The sequence below is a fragment of the Stenella coeruleoalba genome, assembly GCF_951394435.1.
Source record: "Stenella coeruleoalba genome assembly, chromosome: 9".
Classification (NCBI taxonomy): domain Eukaryota; kingdom Metazoa; phylum Chordata; class Mammalia; order Artiodactyla; family Delphinidae; genus Stenella; species Stenella coeruleoalba.
In genome coordinates, this window is record NC_137155.1 from 99565603 (window position 1) to 99578395 (window position 12793).

The 12793-nt window shown below is 51.1% G+C and overlaps 1 protein-coding gene across 5 annotated transcripts in view; it reads right to left on the bottom strand.

The window, feature by feature from the left end:
- PRKAG2 (protein kinase AMP-activated non-catalytic subunit gamma 2) overlaps positions 1-12793 on the bottom strand; it is a 276927-nt gene that overhangs the window by 23674 nt on the left and 240460 nt on the right. The window lies entirely within an intron of this gene.

The following is a 12793-nucleotide window of genomic DNA, read 5'->3' on the forward strand; positions in this document are numbered from 1 at the left end:
GTTTTTTTCGGGCCACGCCACACAGCTTGCGGGCTCTTACTTCCCCAACCGGGGACTGAACCCGGGCCCTCGGCAGTGAAAGCGCCGACTCCTAACCACTGGACCTCCAGGGAATTCCCCAAACTTCCGAGTTTGCTCTTTCCTATATGTGGTTATTAGTTCATTCAGAAATACTGAAGTTCTATCAAAGTACTTGAAATGAAAATTTGTTTTTCATATGTTCAATAACAAAACAACAAGCATTCCCCCTTCATTTCCCTGAGGTTGAGAAAGAGAAGGAATGAAAGATGTAATATATTCCTACTTTTGTATCTTCTTGAGACAGACATTCACTGTGTGCCTATTATGGGCTGGGCCCTGTTCAGAGTAGTTCACATACGGTGTCTCCCGGAGCCCTCGGGACAAACACCCTCCGGGACACCGTGACAGGCAGCAGGGGTGATGATTTATTAAAAGCCAAAAGCTCAATGCTGAAAATGACCTCTAAATACAGACAGCAAATAACATATGGAAAATGGTTCAATTTTACTGATAATCAAAAAAATGAAAATTAAAGCAAATTTAAAGTACCATTTATGGCTGCTGAATAAGCCAGTATGTTTCCGTTATAGCGCCCGACACAAGTGCAGTTGTAAAACCACTGGTGGCTCCATGAATTGTTAGAATAGTTTTTGAGCCACAGCTCGTATCAAGAATCACAAGAATATTCATACTGTTTGTGTACTAGCTTTTCCTCTGTTGAATTACTTACTCATACAGAAATTTTAGGAGTGGGATTCCTGAATCAGAGATGTTCAATTATGTGGCATTATTTCTAACACTGAAAACTGGAGAAAGATCTGCCTCCAACAAAACTTGCTAAATGTTGGTATACCAGTGAGAAAAAAGCATCAAATAGTATAACTGTGAAGATTACGTTGAAGTAAAAAAAAAAAAAAGGTTTACGGCAGTGAAAATGCAGACTATAAAATTATGCATTATATAAAACCTGTATTTACACAGAAAAGATCAAAGAGAAACAAGCAAAAAAATTAAACTTCTATATTATGGAGCTGAGGCAGTGGAAGTGTATCTCTTAAAAATTTTTTTTATTCTGGGGTACAGTTTATCTTTTTTACTAAGAAAGAAAAAGGTTATTTTCTCACCCACTATACTCCGAAACCCCTTGTTAACTTAATCGTGAAAAGAGAGGATTTTAGGGAACTAGAGCTTCAAGTCAGAGTAGAAGTAATAACTCGGCACCTGTTTCTGCCTTTACTGTGACTCATTTTGCCTCTATCTAGAATGACTTATGCAGGTGCCTGGTTCACCTGCACAAGGGCAGAGGGACGGCTGCTGGGTGAGGGGGATTCTCATTAGTCATTTTCCACACTTGTCTTAGCCGAGTCCAGCACTGTCCTGAGTACGGCAGGGACTCCATCAATCTGTTGAACAAACTGGCAGGAAACTAGGAAGAGGAGGTGAGCAGAGCCAACCCAAGGGCACGAGAGCCAGACAGTAACTAAATGGCATCCACAAACGGGTAAAATGGTTTCTGAACCACAGCTTGTATCAAGAATCACAAAAATATTCACACTGTTTGTGTAACTAAATGGCATTCAGGGACGGTGTGCCGGTGTGAATGGTCTATTTCTACCTTGACGATGCTCTGGGAATCCTTGACTGTGGGCCTAGAAAATATTATAAAAGAATATGGGGGAAAGTCATGGATGAACGGATTCTGAAACACATTAAATATCTGCTTAGCTTGTTTTTCTAACTGGCTGGAGTAGGCAGGGAGTGGGGGCACTTTTAAAACCACAAACTGCTTACTGTTTCCTCCAAAATAACAGATTTAGCAGAGAAAACCAGTATTAAAATCATTCATCAGGATCATTCACGTAACCCTAAGTGACCACAGCTGTTGAAAAGCCACTCCGGAAAGTTCTGGTTTGGCCATGATGAAGTAGCTGAAAACAACCGCACGAGTTGGACAAAACATACAAATCCCCGTTAGAAAGCACTGGCGGGCAGCACGCAGGCAGGATTCAGGGAACTACAATTCTTGAGAGAAAAGAAAGATATGAACTGAGCTACAAAATTCTGGAATTTTTCCAAAGGCATTTTCCAAATCATGTTCAAATAGGCGACTTTCAATAGAAAATCTGAATCTATCAAAAGCATCAGATAGAACCCAGGCAGGAAAAATACAAAGAAAACCACACCCAGCACATCATAGGTAAGAGGCTAAAAATCAAAAGCAAAGAGAAAACCAGCCAGAGGGAAGAGAGACATTAACTTCCAAAGGAGCAGCAATCAGACTGATGGCAACACAACAGAAGCAGGGCCTAACTTTAACACTCAATGTAATGACTGTTCTTTCAGGAACAGAGAAAATCCTGCTTCCCCACAATAACTTCTCTTACCTGCTACCTACAAGCTCTTAAACAGCCCCTAAATGCTCCAAGTTAGTTACTAAAGGGGCTTCAAGGCCTCTGCACACAAAAACACAAGGAAATGCCCGCACAGCACTGACTCTCTCAGGTACAGAAGACGGACAGGCCAGGGACGCAGAGGGTGGGGTGGTGATGTGTGCCGACCTCAGGTCATCCTGAGGATACACTGCTGATGTCACGTGAGGGAAAAACCCAGGGAAGCAGCCGTCCAGCGGCAAAGGGGACATGAAGAGTTCAAGGTGAAAAGTGCCTTCACTTCTGCACAAGAAGGTATTAATAAAACAACCAGATGCTAAGGAAAGTACTTGGAGTGAAGCAAAAAAGCCTCCTAGTGGCTTCAGTGGGCGAAGCTGCAGGACCAACCGGACAGACTGCCTTTTCGTCAGCTCAGGTCCTTAACCCTCTCTGAGCCTCAACATTCTTAGCTACAAGATGGGGCTAACAGATAGCGCTTTCCTCACAAGGGCATGTTTTTTTTGTTTTTGTTCTTTTCATTTTTTGGCCACGCCGCACGGCTCGCAGGATCTCAGTTCCCTGACCAGGGGCTGAACCCGGGCGCTCGGCAGTGGAAGTGCTGAATCCTAACCACTAGGCCACCAGGGAACTCCCGCAAGTGCGTGGACTAACCAGACTTGCTATGAAGAGCTGAAAAGAATAAGAGCTTTAATTTTCCACTCTCTACTGGCAGACCAGAAGCAGAGAATGAGTTAGTTTTAATTTCAGCCACACAAACTGTTGACAGGTCCACACGTCATGGAGGGAGTCACAATTCCACCCTCCAGAGACCCGACAGAACTCCCTAAAGTGGACAAGACGTGCTCACAGCACCTTAGCGGGGGACGTCTCAGCGTCCCCAGATCAGCAGCCCTGCCTGCTGCTGCGGTTTGACTGCAGCCTCTGCAGGGACGAAACCTTCTAAACTTGGCTTTCTCAGCACCACGTGCACGGAGTGTTTGAGGGGCAATTTAAAACCCCGCTCAGGAAACTCCTCGATTACAGAAGGCACAGTGTGTCACCAGCGAACCATCAACAGGCTGAAAGAGGACTGGCGCAGTCTACTTCTAAGGGAAAAACTCTAGGGGCCTTGAGTGCCTCTGAAAATTTCTTTCAACTGATAACGCAATTTGCTCAAACTGTTACCAATTAAAAATTTTATATTTTAATAGGATTTTCTTTTTTCTTTTTTATAAATTTATTTATTTACTTTTGGCTGCACTGGGTCTTTGTTGCTGAGCACGGGCTTTCTCTAGTTGCGGCGAGTGGGGGCTACTCTTCGTTGCGGTGCGTGGGCTTTTCACTGCGGTGGCCTCTCTTGTTGCGGAGCATGGGCTCTAGGTGCACAGGCTTCAGTAGTTGTGGCTCATGGGCTCTAGAGAGCAGGCTCAGTAGTTGTGGCGCACGGGCTTAGTTGCTCCACAGCATGTGGGACCTTCCCAGACCAGGGCTCGAACCCATGTCCCCTGCATTGGCAGGCAGATTCCTAACCACTGCACCACCAGGGAAGCCCTTAATAGGATTTTCAAACAACCAAATGTGATAATCAGCTAAGTAAAGAGGAAAATAAAAGTCTAATATAAAAATTTTTTTTTTTTTTTTTTTGCGGTACGCGGGCCTCTCACTGCTGTGGCCTCTCCCGTGGCGGAGCACAGGCTCCGGACGCACAGGCTCAGGGGCCACGGCTCACGGGCCCAGCCGCTCCGCGGCATGTGGGATCTTCCCGGACCGGGGCCCGAACCCGTGTCCCCTGCATCGGCAGGCGGACTCCCAACCACTGCGCCACCAGGGAAGCCCAATCAAAATGATTTTTACAAAGGGTAAGCCGGCCCTAGTCGCGCTAAGAGATTCTGGCAATCTAAATGCCAAGTAGCACATCTGTGTTCCCCAAAAATGGGAATCTGATTCCTCTAATGCTTCCCTGCTTTCCATACACAGTTTCACCCTGATTCTCAATAATTAAATTAATTGTGGGGCTTTTAAAATTAATGCTGATGCATAGCTAAAGCTCTTTAAAACTGTTCACTGCAGTTTACTAAGTTTTTACATCAGAGCTCGTCAAATGGATTTCACAACACCTGACGGCGTCTCCCCTGAGCAAGGATGGGCCCAGCTTCTCAGGTTTGGTCTCCAAGACCCTCTGCGATGCAGCCCCAGCCTGACCCCTACGGTCCACAAGACTCCTCAGTCCGTGAACTTATCTTCCGTTGTTTTGGCTGTGTCACAATGTTCCTTCTACTTCAAATGGACTTACCTTCTGCTCCACCTGTTAAAGCCCAGCTTGCCTGTAACTTCTAAGTCCTCAACACAACCTACCCACGTCACGCGCGGCCGAGTCGGATCCCTCCTCTACTCCCGCAGGACCTCATGTATCTCCTTCCTGGAGTTTCCCTCGTGGCTCCCTAGGTTTAAACGTGGCAGAGAAACATCTCTGGCATCTCTTCCTCTTGAAAAGTTATTCTCAAACTACAGGGAGTATAAACTAGAAGGAGAATGAGCGAGGAGATGCCAGGACGAGAAGCGGGTGGAGCACGGTTCACGCTGACCAAGAGGAGGAACCTCGTGGGGAGGGGCGGGGAGAGGAGCCCACTGATCCCCCCGACCTGGAAGACCCACGACTGGAGGCTCCGATGCTTGGGCGGGGGCAGGGCTGAAAACAAACAGGAAGATTGTTTCAAATCAGGTCATGACCAAAGCCACCCGCCATCACCATCAAAGGATTATTTTCCTGGAGAAACTGCTTCAGAAATGAACTACACATTGGGAGCTTCCAATGAAAAAGACGGTGGCCCAACACTCTTCAGTGAGACCCCCCCAGGCAGAAGCTCCCCTGTGATCACCCCCCAGCTGTCGGTGCTCACTCTTAATTACGAGCCACTCGACACAACCTTGAACGTTGCAGCTGCACAACTTCTAGTTTTGAATACGTCTCACTGGATGGGTTAAGAACAAAGAAGCTTCTAAGAAGTAGAACAGAAAAGTAATGAGAGAAGGAGACAGGATAAGAATATTAAAGGATCAATTCAGGGGGCCCAAGATCTCCCGACTGAAGTTCCAGAAGAAAGGAAACAGCAGGAAGAGAATCTCGGAACGAACAGCACAGTGAACACGGACCGAGTGACACGTGTGTCAGGTCCAAAGGCCCATCGGGTGCCTGGCTCACAGTGGAAAAGACCACAACCAGGCGCCCGGCGTGGAAGCACCAGAGATAGAGAGAAAACCCCAAAAGCTTCCGAGGGGGAAAACCGCACATAAAAAGATGGAGATTAAAGAAGAGAAAAACCACGACAGCTGTCTCTTCAGCGACACTGGCAGCTAAAAGCAATGGGACGCCTTCGAAATTCTCAACCGACCTCAGTAGCTAACTCTCATGCATCTTTTCCTGGGACGTGTACGGACAGCGTTTGCACCCCCCGACCCCCCTGACGTTTGCACCCCCTGATGGAGCTGGAGAGCGTTCGACGAGGCCACAGGGTTGGGATTAGTGTCCGTATGAGAAAGACCAGAGCTCTCGTGCGCTCCAGGCAGCTGTCTGCAAGCCAGGAAGAGAGGCCTCGCCAGGAACTGACGCCACCGGCACTTGGTCTTGGACTCTCAGCCTGCAGGGCTGGGGGAGAAATTCCTGTGAAGCCTGCCAGCCTGCGGGGTTTTGTTATGCAGCCCGAGTGCACTAGGGCCGGAAGCTCCTGGAGAAAGTGCTCCGCCAAAACAGAGAGAATAAAGCAGGAAAGCAGAAAAGCATGTGTTCAAAAATCAGGAGAGGGTGGAGGCAATTCCCACCATGAACCCGTGAAAGTCTCAGGTGACGGTGACGGGCAAGAAGACGCAGAGCCGCAGGCGTGGCTCCAAGTAGGGCTGGAAATGTGTGGGCCAAGTCCGGCTGCACAGGAAATCCTACTGAGAAGTCAGCCGGTGGGAAAAGCCTTAGGTGTTCAAAGAAAATAAAAAACGGAAGAATTCTAAGCTCCAGGAACAACACTGAACTGTACAAATAGGAAATGTAACCACGTAAACCACTGGGCCCAGTGACACAGTCAAATGAATGAAAGCACCCCGGTACTGAGATGGTGACACCGGGTGTGACGGGAGGAAGGAAGCCACACAAGGAACAAAGAACCCAGCTACCGAATTAGGGAGGAAAACGTGTCTAAAACTGATGAATCAAGGTAATGTGGCAGTGAACGCCAGATTTAACAGCTGAACTGTCGGTTCTGGGGAGTATGACGACAAGGGCGTAAGGAACAGGGACTGCTGTTTTCAGGTAAGCTCTTCTCGTACCACTTTTAAACTGCGTGACGCTTAAAACCACGGCCCGTGCTTCTGGGTTAGCAGTCTGCTGGCTGTCGGCATCAGCAGGTCCCGCCCCGCGTGAGCCTGATGGGGGCGGGGCCGCGTCAGGTCGCCCTCACGCCGCCACAGTTCTGAACCCCCAGCCTTATGCTCTTCTGCGACGCGCTCTAATTCCCACTGCTCTGGGTGGCAGGTACTTTCATTAGGCCTAGGAATAATTCAGCTTACGGAGGACTCTTTCTGGATATGGGTTATTATTCGCTCTCTCTCCTGGTTTCAAGTCATCTGTCGATCAGAGGATGCGGTCAACAAAGTCGGTATTCAAGTCATTGTTCCAGAGGCTGCCGAGCTTAGAGTGAAAGAATCTCAAGGCGCCCCAGCAGTGTCTCACCCAGAAAGCAGAGCCTGGCTCGCACGTGGTTTATTTGAGAACGTGGTCCCGGGGGCAGGAGTGACACAGGCTAGCAGGGGAGCCAGTGTCAGTGTGTGAAGGGTGGTGGAGCTGGCCGCAGGACAGGGGCCTGGCAGGGGCTCCACGGCACTGGGATCGTCCTCCCCGAGCGAGCGTGCGAGGCAGGGGCGTTTCCCCACCTGCTCATCCCCGCTGGTTACGGAAGCGGGGGTGCCGCCCACCACGCCTGCAGGGCTGGCTGCAGTAGCAGGTGGCCCGGCCCGCGAGAGGCATCCAGTACAGCTAGAGACCTCGCTCCAGGCAGACTGCGATTTCACTGACGTTCCCCTAAGGTCCGTAAGCCAGCAGTTCACTGAGCTGCCAAGATACACTTCTGCATCTTCTCCATCAGGACAGGGCACGAGGCTCTGTCAACCGTCAAGATGAAACCCAGATTCGCCTTTCACGGTATTACCACATCTACGAACAGTCCCAAAAGGAAATCGGGTTCATCTCCCCGACTTTCTGGGGTCGGTTCGTGATAGGTTTCCAGAGATTACTACTTTTATTACTTTATGAATAATTCATTCAAACCCCTTACCTGGGAATGACACCACATTTCCCACCGTTTTCTGAGGACTCTTTTTCCTCTCACCTGGAACCTCAGGCGTCAGGCCTCAGACCTGTTCTCCACCATTCTTCCACTCCCACTGAGAGCCTGCATCCTGGCAGTCTGCATCCTGACTAAACTAGGGATCAGAAAGCAAACAGGCACCTCCTACCGTCCACACCTATCCTGGGCTGTAAGATCTTCTAATCACCATTCACTGTACTTTTTCCGTTTTGAAGATCATTTTCCTTGATAATGAAAAAGCACAAAACGGGCTGAAGAGTTTCCCTTCCTCTTTATCAGCACCTGCAGCATGAATCTTGAGCAACAGAGCGAACCCTTATCTTTCTTGCTTCTAAAGCAGGTGAGCACCTGCTTCCCGCTTGTGGATCTCGAGTCTAACCCCAATTAAGAGGACCCTGGGCAGCCCCCTCCTAGTCATGCCCTTCTTCAACTTACTTATATGCTCGTCTTTCTATATTTTCTACATGTTCTTCTAAACACCCGTGTTTGGCAAACAGCCACTTATTTGGACACTTGCCTGTATTCTCTTTCATTGGCACTATTAAAATCGTATCAATTGGAATGATTTGAACAATAAAACAAAGTAATAGTGGATTATAACCCAATGGAATATATATATATATATATATATATGTATATCTCCATAAACGTATGCCGACACAAATGACTGAATAAATAAGTTAAAGGAAGGAACACATGTCCTTTGCAGAAGAATTCCAACTATCTTGCGTAGCCCTCAACTCCCCACTCCTTACGTGTGGGCGGTGCAGAGTGACCTTCTCCTAAAGAGGACAGTATGGAAAAGAGAAACTTTACAGTAAAGAAGCCTGATAGACATACCGCAGCCAGGTGACTGCGGTTAAGATCGACAGCGGTAAGCAGTAAGCAGGTCTGATATGACGTGAGGAGCACTTTACCTCTGTGGTCTTCCTTCCAAAGCCCATAATCCAAGTCTGGTCATGAGGAAAAAACAGCCAACAAATTCCATTTGGGGGCAGCCTACAGCACACCTGGCCAGCTCCTCAAAACTGTCAAGGTTCCCAAAAGCCAGGAAGTCTGAGAAACTGTCACAGCAAAGGGGAGCCTAAGGGGACGTGACGACTAAATGTTAACAGTAACCTGGATGGGATCCTCGAGCAGAAAAATGACATCAGGAAAGACACAGGGAAATCTAAACAAACTATGAACTTCAGGCAATAACTACGTATCAATACTGGTTCGTTAACTGTGACAAATGTGACCATACTAACGTAAGATGGCAAGAATGGAGCGAACTGGGTGTGGGGTATATGGGAACGATCTGTACTATCTTCACAACTCTTCTATCAATCTAAAAAAGTTTATTAAAAACGTTGTTAGTAGAATGTTGCTAGAAACGCACATTCCCTCACACTGCCATCGTGAGGGAAGACCCATGATTCCCAGTGCTCCCGTCGCCGCCCAGTCCTGGAAGTGATGATTCCACTGTGCAATTCTATTTACTCTGGAGCCTTCCATACCTCCTGAGAAGTTACCATTTAGAACCTGAAGGCACTAAACCATACCTATCAGTACTATCTGCGCTGCCAGACTTCTTCGGAAGGGATGGTATGTGTTCTCTACTCCGCCATTTACTAAATTACTGTCTCTCAGCCCCAAACCCTCCCTTCTGACTCTGCTTCGTGACACTGGGGCCCTGTGGACCACATCTCAAGTCTGCCATGGGCTCTACTGCAGCCTGACAGGAGGGAGGCCAGCGAGGACTGGAGGGCTGGGCTGAAGACGGGCTGCTTCACCTGACGACCACCTGTACTGGTGCGCGAGGGCGGACACAACAGAGCCCCATGAACTAGGGGCACAAACAACAGAGACTGATCGTCTCACAGTCCTGGAGGCTGGGCGTCTGAGATCAGGGTGTCAGCAGGCTTGGTTCCTTTTCTGTGCAGAAAGATCTATTCTAGGCTTCTCACCTGGCCGCTGGCGGTGTGCAGGCACGCCCTGACACCCCTGGGCTTGCACACGTGTCACACTGATTTCTGCCTTCATTGTCACCGGTACTCTCCCCGTATGCAGGATTCTGTGTCCATATCTCCCCTTTGTATAATGACGCCAATCACGGTGGACTACGGGACCGACGCCTTCGTGACTGATTACCTCTTAGTGGCCCTACGTCCAGGTAAGGTCATGTTCCGCAGCGCCTGGAGGTTAGGACACAGGAGTGTGGGGAGAGGGCCCGGCCCGGCGCACGTCCCTACCTGGGGGCTTCCCGCCTGCCGGCCGCTCCACCTGCTTCCCTCCTGCAGCAGCAGCGGCTGAGTCCCGCCTGAGCGGCCTCCCCACGCTCTCCCCCCACCGCCTGCCGCCAAGGCACAGCCCCAGCCAGAGGCGGCCCCTCGGAAGGCGCCACAGGCTCTTCCTTACCTCCACGATGCCCCAGAGCAGCGGTTTTCGAGCCGCAGAGCGCTAGAACCAGAACTGCTGGAAGGACTCGGTAAGACACGACCACTGGGCCTCACCATGACTTTCGGTTTAGTGGGTCTGAGGTGGCCTGATGGTCTGTCTGTGTGTCCCGGAATTTCCTAGTGATGCTACAGCTGCAGGTCTGAGAACGCTGCCTCAGAGGTCAGTACTTACCCTGTCAGTGACCCAGTTGACTTACGTCCAATTACCACTGGTTTATGTTAGTTTTCTGTTCAACGGCTGCTATGGCTTCTGCGTCCTGACTGGACCCTGACTGATACAGAAGCGCACGCACCAGGCAGGGTTCTGGGGACAGAGGGTTTGGGACCGGGCGCATGTCTTTGGGCCTGAACACAGTGCTGAGCTCTGGGTCAGCGGGGACTCAGATCCCCAGCGACCCCGGGCAGGCAGCGGCATCGAGAGGGAACAAGCATCACCTGTGACCGTGGTGTCCCTGCCCAACTCTGCAGCCGCCAGAGGAGAGCAGGGGCCAGGGGCTGCTGCACTAGCTATCACTGCAGCGAAAGGAACATGGGATCTGGTGTGGGCAGAGTCCTGCCAGAGGATGGGGCTCACACACCGGGGAAAGGACAAGCTCCGACTGGGGACTCTCGGTCACCGAGAACCTGGCAGCCTCTATGGCAGCCCTAAAAAGCCCTTCTCTTGTAGCTACCAGGCTGACCTTTCCCAAATCCAACACAAAATGTAATCCTGCGGGACTAGGAGAGTCACCACCCCGAACTCAGTCTCCCTGGTCTCTGACGTGAAAGCCGGGGCACTGGTTTGGAAGGCGTGCAGGAGGAGCCCTGGAACCCAGCACAGCCACAGGGCTGGACTCGGACGAAGCAGAGATTCCTGAATGCCAGAGCGACTCCGAGCCTCCCTTGGCAGTGGAAACGGCCGGCTGCGTGGTGTCAGAATGGCCTTTCTTTGCCTGGAAGCCCAGCAGCAAGTGTTCCTGGGCAGACGCCTTGCACGGGGTCGCTCGTTCTCCATTCCCCAGACAACCACAGCTGCCTCTGCGGCCCCGAGACCTGTGACTGGGGACAGACTCCAGCCTGACCCCGAGAGGGGGCCTCACACATGGAAACAACGATAAAGCTCCGCTATTTCATATCTGCAGAAACCTGGGAAGTAAGTGTGGGAATAGCTTCTAATAATATTAGACCAAGGAGAGGGAACTGAACACTGGATATGGTAGGGTTTATTGACACAGGTGGATTTACCAGAAATGTGGATTTAATGTTTAGTGCATGCCACTGGGAACGGCTCTGAAGCTTTGAGTTGACTGCCTTGAAATGCAGGGCATTGCTGAGTGCATGTTTGAGAAGGCCGAGATGCCAGAACTTCGGAGGCCGAACGAGGAAGAGTGAGCCCACAGGCTCAGGGAGATTTCAGCACGTGCGGCCTGCACAGCCAGCCCTCAGCTACCTTCCCCCAAAGGGCCCCGAGGTCTCTGAGAAATGTCTGCGTGCGGGGACCCCTACCCCCTGAGAAGCTGCGTGCTGGCTGCGCTCTGCAGGGGGCGGCACCATGACGGCCTCACTGATGCCAGCGTGGTGGCAGGTCCTGAGGGAGCAGGGCAGGCTCGTGGCCAGGGGTGAGAATGTTCTGATTCGCAGACGGTTTGGTCGTGGCTACCCAGTTACAGCATCCCTAGAAGTGAGACAGATGCATGGTCCTCTAAAGTGTTGCCTGATCTACGTAACAAGAGAAATTCTCAGTCCAGGGGCCAAAACCCCACCCTGAGTCACCAACACGGAGTCTTGTCCTCTCACCGTTTCCAGACCTGAGCCGCTCTCAGACCCAGAGCCCCGTTCTGAGGGGCGCGGGGTCCCCCGAGGACAGTGCCCCGCCCAGGACGTGCCGTTCCTCCTGTCCCACTTCCTAGGATGACTGAGCACTGGGGAAAAGGAGACGCAGACTTTCCAGGGTGACCGGATGCTGGCTCTGAGTGGACGCTGATTCCTAGAACCCCAAATGCCACCATGGTCACTGGTCAAAGGCGGGGCTTACGGTCAGTCAGGTGACAGACGGAGTCGCAGCCAAGGTCAAGCACAAGGAGCTCACGGGGCTGCAGGCCACACCGTGGTTACCCGCTCAGTCCTGAGCATGTCATTGGGATCCCTACACTGGCTCTCGGACCCACGCGGCGAGGGATATCGTGCCGAGGAGGCCCAGGGAGGACGCCCCTGAAGCTACCAGATTGGCAAGCCAAGCACAGCAGAGCATCCCTGGGGAAGTGCGCAGATGGAGAGGCTGGCCGTCACACCCCAGGGAAGCTGCCCGTCTGGCTGGGACCGCATCTCCCAGAGTGACTGGATTCCTGTAACTCCAGACGCAGCATCGCAGGGCCCTGCAGCCGTCAGCCGCGCACGCTTTTTCCCTCCACCAACGTACAAGGACCCCGAGAAGCAGTCTGCCTTGACATTGCATGGCACGCTCGCATACCCTCACCTCTGGCTCTGTGACTGCACGCAGTCTGCAGAGATGCTGACCACCCCACAGGCCTCACGTCCCACGGTCCCGTGACATCGATGACACAGTGCTGACGGGTCTGATGGGCAGGAAGTGGCAATGCTTCAGACGCCTCGGTGTGACATCGGCCAG